The sequence below is a fragment of the Herpailurus yagouaroundi genome, unplaced genomic scaffold (assembly GCF_014898765.1).
Source record: "Herpailurus yagouaroundi ecotype Mexico unplaced genomic scaffold, PumYag 198, whole genome shotgun sequence".
Lineage (NCBI taxonomy): Eukaryota > Metazoa > Chordata > Mammalia > Carnivora > Felidae > Herpailurus > Herpailurus yagouaroundi.
Window position 1 is genome coordinate 7,893,107 of NW_024412429.1, and position 11,750 is coordinate 7,904,856.

The window sequence follows — 11,750 nt, forward strand, 5'->3', positions numbered from 1 at the left end:
TCAGCTTATTTCTTAGTTACTTTGGCTAGGGTCATTAAATAACAGGAATAACTATTTTTGCAATTTTGTTAGTATTTTCCTTTCAAACAAAATACAAAAATGGCTAAGAGGTAAAAAATTGTCCATGGAGGGCTTCTGGATATGCCACTGTAGGTATAATCACAGCGTAATGTAAAACCTTATTTATATGTCAGAAAGAATATACCATGATGCTCCATAGATGTGTCTTTCCACTTTAGTTAGTCCTGTATCTGTGAATTAACATTCTTCCCAAAATTAAGACACCATGTAGTCATGACGCAATTAGTCAGAAGGCCACAATCAAAAGCAGCTGTAGAAGTATCTCTCAGATTTAAGTCATCATTTTCACAGCCTGGCTAACGAACAGAAATTGAAACTATACTTATTTATGCCATAACTACTAGGCAATAACTATTCAACCCATTAAAGTAAAAACTGGGAACAATCTGAGAATTTTAGATGGTCAGATTCCTGAGAACAAATAAGGTAAATCAACCACTGAGGGAGTTTCTACTGTGATGTCGAGTCCTCTCTTTCTGCCTAGTGTCAAAGCTGATGATGCGAGGAGTAATGGTTTCATTAAAGACGTGAATGAAAGAAAAATCCTATTATCTGATCTGTAACAGTCATGTATTAGAAATAGTGATGTAAGTTTTTACCTTTCCCCGGGATACTGGCACGTCGACACAGTTATAAGTGATCTCGGATCTGGAGGTCCACGCAAAGTGAGACATAACTCGGCCCGAACATAGGCTAGTGCCATCAAGTTCTTCTGCTTTGGCAAATGCACTGGTGAAACATCGGACAGATTACACGTGGTTTGTTGTTGTTTTCGAAGCGTGTGAGAACAATTTTACTGTTTCCTTTCCAGTTTGATTTTTTAAATTGTTTTGGTTTTGATTCCAGTAGTTGGCGGTGTTGTATTAATTTCAGGTGTACAATATAGTGAGTCACCAATTCCAGACGTCACTCGGTGCTCATCATGACAGGTGAGCTCCTTAATCCCCATCACCTGTTCCGCCCATGTCCCCGCCCACCTGCTCTCTGGTGTTCCTCGGTGTGTTCTCTGTAGTTAAGAGTTTTGTTTCTTGCTTTGTCTCTCTCTCACTGTCTTTTTTCCTTGGCTTGTTTGTTTTGTTTCTAAAATTTGAGTGAAATCATATGGTTTTTGTCTCTCTGACTGACTTAGATTACGTAGGATTTCAATACTTGCTCCAATGCATACTTAAGGTCACAGAAAATTCTAATATTCAAAACATACTGGTAGTTATGTTGACCCAAATAGGCAAAGCAGTCAGTCAATAGTTTACGGCAGTAAAGCCTCAAATCTCTAATCAGAAGTATATGAACAGCTCCCCAGTGGCATTTTCTATACACCTTCAGAGAATTTGCTGCCCTCAATTTTCTGATTGAAATGGGGAAGGCCAAGTTCCTTTGATTGTTCATTTTATTTTAAGGTCCCCTTTTATCACCAAAACTTTCCCTTCTATATAGCAGAGGGGGAAAATGAGGCGAAATAGAGGTAGCAAAAAAAAAAAAACTACAAGGGAACAAGAGGCCATATTGAGCACATACTGAAAGAAAATCTTTCTGGAAAGACTGTCAAAAGGTCACGTGGAAAAGTAGTCCAGGAAAGACAGAAGCATAAATGATACCTAAATAAAAAGTCCATGTGAGGAACAGTTCAAGGTATTTTGATAAAAGAAGGATAAAATAAACAAGCCAGGGTGTCCTAGGGGAGTAGAAAGAAAGCAGTCACTCATAAATCACTTTAAAGACAGTAAATAGGGAGGTTTTTCTAAAGACAAAATAGCAAAAGGAGAAATAAACTGTCATAACTTGTTACACCTCTTGATTCTAATGGAGCGAATGTTAAGTTCTGCCGCAGAGAGGAGGTCTATCAGAAGGAGCCCTGGAAGATGAGGAGGTCGCAGAGGCGATAAAGTACAATCGGGGAAAAGGGTTTAGTGAGGATGAGGCCGCCTGAGTCAACGCCACAGAATCCCTCCTTGAAACGGTCAGCGGCAGAATAGTGGTGATTAACACAGCAGGACAAATGAGTCGAAAAAGAGGAGATCCCAAACCAAAGACAAGAACGAACAAGCAAAGGCCAACAAAAGTTAGGGTCTACACCTACCTAGTGAGTGAGCCGACCAATTTTAGGTTGCTTTCCATTTTCAACTTCAAGATCTGGCCACATGGCTGGTCTAATTCAGATGATAGGATTTCATGGCTTTTCTAGTAGGACCGCTACCAACAGCAGGCTTCAGACAGTCAGCCTGAAGTACCCCGATTCTTTCAGTTCTCTGACCCATTACTCAGTCCTAGAGTCCAGTCAACCAAATGTCACACAGAACACTCTCCCTGAGCTTGCCTCCCACCCACAAAAACCAACCCAGATCTTGTCCCTGAAGGAGCTCTGGTAGGGAGTCCCATTCTTCTTGGGGTGAGCCCTGACGTCAGTGCAGAGAGGCCGATCTTTGGGCCCTTCCCTCTGCAGAGATAAACCTCTGACCTCCCACCTGGGGCGAAGGGTGGAATGCTGGGAATTCTGTGAGAATCTGGGTGGAGGAAACACTACCGTGTTCCCCGTAGACTTTGACTCACACCCTTCTCTGTCTCTGGATCATCCCTGGCTGCATCCACATCTGGAGCTTCTCCAGAACCCCTGCCCACCTTTCTTGTGCATCCCCCTCCGTGGGCGTCCTCCAGACTGTACCATCAGCTACCAATTCTTGTTTCTGCCATGGTCTCTGTCACCAGTGGCTCCCCTTTCTCTCACCCTTGTGGAGTGAAGCTTTTCAGATCTCTACGACTCTTTTGGTGGGTCTCTCTCAGGAGGGGGCTGCATGGGCAGGGGCAATCAGACACTTGAACCAAAAGTTCCACAAAGTTATTGGCACCTTCCGCATCTATACTGAACACACTGCTTTTTGGTCACTGGTGCTATGATTTCCGTGCTTTGCTTTGCCAAATAGATTCTTTAAGCTGTCAGGCTAGGACTCTTTATAAGCCTTAACATCAATGGTGCTGGACATAGAACAGCTATGCAAAAACGCACGTGGCTCATTTTGAGCCTCAAGAAGAAAATCAGGTTTCCGAGCGTAAGCATACCTTTGCTCACCACTCGGCCTGTGGCGTCCTCCTCTGCTCACTTTCTACCTAATGTCCTGGCTGTTCCTCCAGCTCCACCTCTTTGCCTGGCCCTCCCACGCCTTTGATGCTGGTGCTTCTTGGCGATTGTGCCCTGGCCTCTCTTTTCTCACTCTGCACGCAGACGCTCTCACCCATTCCTCTGGCTTCAAGAAACCTCTACGTGCTGATGACTCCCACGCTTACGTTCCTCAGACTAGATACGCACCTATATCTACCTATAGATGTCTGCTTGGATGTCTCACGGGTGCCTCAAATTTCACATGGTCCCCACCCACCTGTGGCTCTTTCCGGGTTCCCCAAGTCAGTGAACATCACCACCTGTCATCCAGATCAGAAACCTGGGCTCTGTGCCCCACGTCTCCCTCTTTCTCACCTACCCATCCCAACCCAATCCAATCATCCAAGTCCATCCCCAGCCATTCAGTTCCCTAGGTGCCAGCCACCCCTGTCCTCACTCTGGCCGCTGTCATCCTTCAAGAGCCTCCTAACCAATTGCTTACCCGCAGCATCACACTGTGGACATGTAATCCAGTATGTCAGTTTCCGGTATATGTAAAGACCCCCCCACAATCTGATCTTGACTCACTTCTCCAGCCTCATTTGTTTGATGATTCCCACCTCATAGGCACCATGCTCTGTGTTTATTTCCTTCAATGCGCATGGCTCTCCGCTAGCCCCAGACCTTGGTGGATATTATTCTCTCTGCCTAGAAGATTATTCCTTCCACCCCCATGTTCTCAATCCACCATCTTTACCTCATTCTTCCTTCAGATCCTTGTGCAGAAAGGACTCCAGAAGTCTCTCTGGCTACCCTACCCTCCACCTATTTTGGATTCACTGCCTCCTATGGATACCATAACACCCTGTACTTCCTCATCATGGGTTTTATCATAGAGTGTAATTGCCTTTCTCTGTCTGTATCTCCCTCTTACCCATAAGCTCAGGGTGTACAATGCCCATGCTAACTTGTTCACTGTTTTAATTGCACCCCGGGGCCTAAGACATGGTGCACAATCCATATACACTCGTGGCATGAATCCATGAAAGAATAACCAGTATTTCATTGACTTCCGTTTTAATCTTTGCTTTCCTATAACTTTTGATTTCTAACAGAAAACATTCAAAAGACAAATATTTCTCAAGACAGATGCTTTTTTTTTTTTAATGTCAGAGGTTTGCTTATTTATTTATTCCAACATATTCCATTCTTCCCTTATGCAATTGGCCTGAGGAAGAGAGCCACCCAAATCAGCACAGTCCCAGATGGGCCAAAGAAGGGAGTCTACCACTTTCTTGGGTGACCTCCCATGAGGAGATTCCAAAGGTACAGAGATTCTTTGGGAGCTGGGAAATAGGTTGTGGTATCTCGCAAGCAAGACTTCTAAATGCAGGTATAGATTTTAGCCCACTGGCCAGAATACACAATATTTGTATTTTCTCTAAAGCTATTTCTTGGAAATTAAATAAAGTGTAGAGATTCATTATTAATATACATTTTTAAACTATCAGATGACTCTGCATAAAAGTAACAGTTGGTTCTTCTTTGTGTTCAAGATTTTCGTGTGTGTGTGTGTGTGTGTGCATGTTAGGAGGGGAAGACTGGATTAAAATCTTTGTTTATAATTAAAAAAAAAAAACCCAGACACTCTATTATTTAGGATTCTATGTTCTTTTTTATGGACCATTATTGGAGGTCAAGGGCTGAGATTGGTGTCTATGTAGATTTCAGAAGAAAGTTCCCCCAAAGGGGTCAAAGCTAGAAACCATTCACTAATTCTGATGATTCAGCTTATTAATGATAATGACAACAAACACTGGCTGTTGTACGCCTTCCTGAGCACTTAGAAGGAAACAGGTGATGGCTCAGAAAAAAATCAAGGCAAGCTGATCTCGATAAGCAGCTGGAAACAGTAGAGGGGAAAACGGTCTTTGGCATCAGATTAGACTGTCACCTAAACTCGCTCCTTCATCTCTCTGAGCTTCACTCTACCGATCACTAAAACTGTGGTAATAATGCTCCTTTTTAGTGGTAGCTCTAGAGACATTGCGTGAAAACACATGGTGTCTTGCAGCAATACAATAAATGGTAGCCATTATTTCTTCTTTTAGTCTAATGATTTCGCTTGCTGCAGATACAATGCGTGTCTGTTCCCCAGTAGGGCATGTCACAAAGCTGCTCATGGTAGCCTTGTGCAAAAGGGAAACATGAAGTGAAATTATAGCACATTAAATTAAATTAAGTAAACAGCCCCACATTCTGTAAGGACAGATCACTACCCACCTGAAGACTGGTTTCTAGGAACCTGTCACAAGGCTTTGTCATTGGCTCCATTCAATGCAAGGCTTTTATCAATGATTTGGAAGAGGAACAGAACTGGGAGGTGCAGGTAGTATTTTTATTGTTATTATTTATTTATTTATCTTTTGCACACATCTCAGTTGTCTTTACTAAAAGATGATACAGAAATGATAGAGTGACACCTAAAGGGTCTTGAATATAAGATAAGAAGACAGAGGTCCCTAATGGAATTGTCCCCGAACCTTCTGGCACTGGCCCCTGCAGGATCTGTTAAGTCTCCTTGCATGATTGCTGCATATTCCTCCCGGTGTTCAACCAGCTTCAGGAATACTTCATATATCTTGTCATAGTATCTTTTATCCTCCAGTCTAGGAAACACGACTTTCCCAACTTTGCTCATTCTAGCCATTGCCTCCGGTACAGAAGTGAAATCCCCAGAGGCACCGGCACCCAGAATAACAGCGCCCACAAGAACAGACTCCACCTCTTGCGACAGGACCACAGGCATGCCTGTAATGTCCGCATGCACCTGCACAAAAGGGGATTCCTGCTCAGGCCTCCACACAGGAAAACAGCGCTGATACAGTGCCCTGCCACCCCCAAGGTCTCTGTAATGAGGTAGGTCCCAAAAGCAATGGCTTGAACTGTGGCCAGATAGAGAATGGCAAGATCATTGAGGTCCTGCGACAGGTAATATTTTAAAAAACAAGACAGGGTATTAAGTAACATTAGGAATTATTTTTAATTTTTACAAGTATGCTGAAAGGATATTATGGTTATCTAAAAGAGTATCTTTTTTTCCTGGGGCAAAATATCAAAATATGTGTATATGTCACTGAAATGTTATAATGTCTGTGTGTTTATCCATGAACAATCTAAAAGTAAAATAACGTACGTGTGTGTGTGTGTGTGTGTGTGTGTGTGTGTATAATGAAGACAAAGAAAAATCCCCAGAACTGAAGGACATGACTTTGCACTTTGAAACAGCCCACTCAAAAAATAAACCCACATGAATGTACATCATAATGAAGTACTTGAATACTGGAGATTAAAAAATATCCTAAAAACTACCAGAGAGAAAATACAGGTTACATGTGAGGCATGAAGAATGAGAATGGCATTAGGCATCTCACAGCAACTGTGGGACCAGGAATATAATTCTGGGGGGAAATATGAAATTTTTATCCACACAAATTGTCAAGTAGGTGTAAAGGTAGAGTCAAGACATTTTCAGACAGGGGCGCCTGGGTGGCGCAGTCGGTTAAGCGTCCGACTTCAGCCAGGTCACGATCTCGCGGTCCGGGAGTTCGAGCCCCGCGTCGGGCTCTGGGCTGATGGCTCGGAGCCTGGAGCCTGTTTCCGATTCTGTGTCTCCCTCTCTCTCTGCCCCTCCCCCGTTCATGCTCTGTCTCTCTCTGTCCCAAAAATAAATAAACGTTGAAAAAAAAATTAAAAAAAAAAAAGACATTTTCAGACATAGAAGATATTAAAAGATCTATTGAGTCAACTGATTTTCGATTAGAGTTCAAAGACATTCCATTGGGAAAGGACAGTCACTTCAACAACTGGACAGCCATACACAAAAGCACCAAGTTGGAACCCTACCTCACACCATGCACACAGATTAGCTCAAAATGGACAAACAACCTAAATATAAGACCTAAACCGTAACACTTCTAGAAGAAAACAGGGGCAAATCTCCATGGCTTTAAATTTGACAAAGGATTCTTAGACATGACAGTAAAAAACAACAAAAGAAAACTAGATAAGTTGGACTTCTTCAAGATTAAAAAATATTATGCATCAAAGAACATTATCCACAAGGCAAAAAGCAACCTACAAAATGGGAGAGAACATTTACAAGTGATATATCTGATAAAGGCCTAGTATCTATAATATATAAAGAACTTTTACAACTCAACAACAAAAAGACAAACAACCCAACTTAAAAAATAGGCACAGGATTTGAATAGACAGTTCTCCAAAGATATACAAGTAGCGAACAAGTACATGAAATGATGTTCACATCATTAGTCATGAAGGAAATTCAAATCAAAATCACAATGAAATACGACTTCACACCCACTACGATGCGTATAACTTAAGAAAATGGAAAAATAACAAGCACTAGTGAGAATATAGAGAAGTTAGAACCCTTGTTCATTGCTGGCAGGAATGTAAGATGGTTCAGCTGCCATGAAAAAGAGTTTGGCAGCTTCTCAAAATGTTAAATAGAATTACCATGTGATTCAGCAATTCCACTCTTAGGTATACACCCCAAATAACTGACAACAGGTACTCGAACAAATACTTGAGCACAAATATTCATAGCAATCGCTAAAAGGTGGAAACAACCCAGATGTTTGTCAGTGGGTAAATGAATCAACAAACTGTGGTATATATACACAATAGAATATTATTAAGCCACAAGAAGGAATGAAGTACCCATACATGCTACAATATGGCTGACCCTGGAAAACATTATGCTAAGTGGTTGCTCATTGCTAAGGCTGGGGGAAGAGGAAAGGGAGTGAGTACAGGGCATTATTTTGGGGTGATGGAAATATTTTAGAACTAGTAGAGGGAATGGTTGCACAGCATTAGAGATGTCCTAAATGACAATGAATTTTTCACTCTAAGATGTTTAATTCTGTTACATGAATTTTACCTCCATTAAAAAAAATTCACGTATCTTTTCTAAGGATTTCCTCCAATAAAATGAAGAAGTAATAAATTAAAAAAAGAAAGAGATGTGAGATCCAGGAATCAGGGGGTCAAATCAAGGAGGCTAAGGGATCTGGTAGATGACAAGACATGGAGATCACATGACAAGTGTGCATCAGGTCTGACGCGTACCCAGGCCAGGTGGGAGCAAGACAGAAGGTCCAGACAAGAGATCCCTAAGAGCAGAAAGTCACTAGGCTGCCTAATAGATCCGGGTGTATACAAAAAAGATTTGTAAAACTGGTAGAGAATTTGGGGTGGGAATTAGTGAAAATCCATGAAAAGCTTACAAAAATTACAAATTCTAGCGAGAAATGTAAAAGTATACTACATGACTTAGTTATAAACAGCATTTTCCTACTCATTAAAGATCTGAACACTGAAGATTTACATAACCAAAATTAGAACGTAATTATCTATTATATTGGGAGCATATGAGAAAGGACGTGTGTGTGTGTGTGTGTGTGTGTGTGTGTGTATGTGTGTGTATGTGGTGTGATGCTGACAGGTGAGTTAAAGGGAGTTCAGTCCTAATGTTGCAAACTGAGAACTCAAAAGATAATGATTATAGCTGAAAAAAAAATCTAGAAGCACTAGGATTGGAATGTTATTTAGACAGCAGAAGGTAAATGCCCATAGAATCTGTTTAAGGAGTTCAAAGTGGTTACCTTCGGGATGAGGGAATTGTAGGCGCTTCTCAGAACTTTTTGGCTCTCCACGTGCACATATCAAAGTTGAGCTTTTAATAACTAGATTAAAAGAAAATGTTTAATGCCAAAATAGATTGGATGGGTGCACACTGCATCATGACAGCCTTGTGGGGCTTGGGTTAGGGACAGGATGAGATCAGGGCCCGAGGACCCACGAGGGGACTAGAGAGGATTTTGTCTTTTGTTTTTTTATTTTTTGTTTTTTTTAATATGAAATTTATTGTCAAATTGGTTTCCATACAACACCCAGTGCTCATCCCAAAAGGTGCCCTCCTCAATACCCATCACCACAAAAGGCCCCGAATAGCCAAAGTAATTTTGAAGAAGACCAAAGCAGGAGGCATCACAATCCCAGACTTTAGCCTCTACTACAAAGCTGTCATCATCAAGACAGCATGGTCTTGGCACAAAAACAGACACACAGACCAATGGAATAGAATAGAAACCCCAGAACTAGACCCACAAAAGTATGGCCAACTAATCTTTGACAAAGCAGGAAAGAACATCCAATGGAAAAAAGACAGTCCCTTTAACAAATGGTGCTGGGAGAACTGGACAGCAACATGCAGAAGAATGAAACTAGACCACTTTCTTACACCATTCACAAAAATAAACTCAAAATGGATAAAGGACCTGAATGTGACACAGGAAACCATCATCTTTTGTTTTTTTAAAGAATAATGCTCAAAGGACGAAAGGTTCACAATTATTCATTCCAGGTTGTGGGAAAGCTGGTAAATTGCTTTGGTATTTGTTCAATCTGTAGTTTTCTGTATAGCTAACATTTCTTAAATTAACATATGTTAATGAACTCTATAATCAGCTTCACAATCCAGGATGGAAAGCTACCTGAAGGACGGTTTACACACACACACACACACACACACACACACACACACACACACGACTGCTGAGCTACTAGCTTAAAACGAAGGGTCTTTTAAAAAATGTCTGCAGAATTCATAGAAATCTGGCATTCTGATCAAGGGATGCGTAACAGTGGACCCCTGGGGCTCTGTCTTAGTTCTCTGGAACATACCTGGAGGCCGTGGTCTTTTCTAAGGTGGTGCATATTCAAGGAATGGTGATGAGGGACTCAGGAGACTGGTAGCCCTGGGTGATGCTTGCAGACATCTCTGGAAGACTGTCCTCTACAAGAGAGGCTGAGGGATGACTGGTCCAGCACAAGTGGTCCTTATTACTGACAACATTTTTTGCTCGCCTTCTATGAGGATGCTGTGATCGCATTTAAGTTTCCTTTATGCAGTTTACTTTCCTAAATGCAATTTTTTATACCTGTTTTCTACTTTTGTAAGAAAGATAAATAACAAAGAAAGCCAGAAAAATCTGTTCAAAAGAGTCATTTCCAAGGTATCACACTGAGAGAATGTGGATTGGGTCTCCTGCATTTAACTGCATTTTTATTACTGACTGCTGATAATGGCAACCTCACGCTTAACCAGCAGTACAGATTATTGCTTTCGGTTTTTCAGTGTGCTTATGAAATCACAAAAACATGCAATGTTTTTGTTCCTGTTGCTTATTTCACAGATCTTTAGAAGTCACTTCTTTTTTTCATTTAAAAAGGGTTTAGTGAGGAGCAATAAAAGTATAGACTTAGTACAACGGATAACACACTTTTTCTTATAAAGATATCTAGCTGCTTATACACGCATACACATGTACATCATATGGGTTAAATTACTAGAGGAAATAAAATTTTTAGAAATTGCAACGTTTTCTGATTGGTTTTTTTTTAATTTTTTTTTCAACGTTTATTTATTTTTGGGACAGAGAGAGACAGAGCATGAACGGAGGAGGGGCAGAGAGAGAGGGAGACACAGAATCGGAAACAGGCTCCAGGCTCTGAGCCATCAGCCCAGAGCCCGACGCGGGGCTCGAACTCCCGGACCGCGAGATCGTGACCTGGCTGAAGTCGGACGCTTAACCGACTGCGCCACCCAGGCGCCCCACGTTTTCTGATTGTTAAGCATATCAGCTAGCTCTAGGGTATTAATTTTACTCTACTTATATTAATTGAAGCCCAAGCTTCAGAATAGTGGGGGATAAACGTTAAACTGATCTAAGTAAAAGGTTTGTCCTTTATTCCCTCTTCTGGAAATAAGGGGAGAGAGATGTAAAGAGAAAACAGTAAGCCCCCCAGCCCCCACTATATACCCTTGAAGTAACCAGCTCACAATTCTCAGTATCACTTAGAAAAGATCATCTGTACTTCTATATAACATGAGGCAGGCGGAACATATAATTATCCATATTTAATTAAGGGTATATAAACCCGTGTTACCTGGGATCAATATGCCCTGTGGTAAGCTACTTCCATCAGATTCCATAAAGGAACATTGTTTTGCATAGCTTTCTAGGAACCCGTCTATCGCACAAAACAAGGCCGATCTGTGGAAGGAAGCTTACCAAAGAAAGTCACACTGGGCACGTTAAGGAGAAGGAGCAGAACTGGCTTGTCCGGTGTTGGAATTTCTCCCAAAAAACACAGGTGCGAACTCCCTGCCCCTTCCTCCCTAACCTAGCCCCCCCAGTCGCTGCCTTCATCAAAAGGGTGTTTTGAAACCGGGAAAGGCAGGGCGCCGCCGGCCTCCAAACACCGCCTACGCGCACCGTTTCTCAGCGCAGGCTTCGGCGTCTAGAGCGTCAAGGCTACGCATCCACGCACGTGCCAGGTGGAAATTCCACTCCACCTCTTCCACGCGGATTGTGCGCAGGCCCACCCCGGGCGGCGGACGCTGGGCCAGCCCTTGGACGGAGCCCATCCCCGGGCGCGGGATGGAGGAGGGCTCTTACCTTTGCTTCCCGCCGCCGCCGCC

The 11,750-nt window shown here is 42.2% G+C and overlaps 1 pseudogene; it reads right to left on the bottom strand.

Annotated features, from left to right (window-relative positions):
- Positions 1-5,442: 5,442 nt before the first annotated feature.
- Positions 5,443-6,647, bottom strand: LOC121013113 (FGGY carbohydrate kinase domain-containing protein-like; annotated as a pseudogene).
- Positions 6,648-11,750: the final 5,103 nt, after the last annotated feature.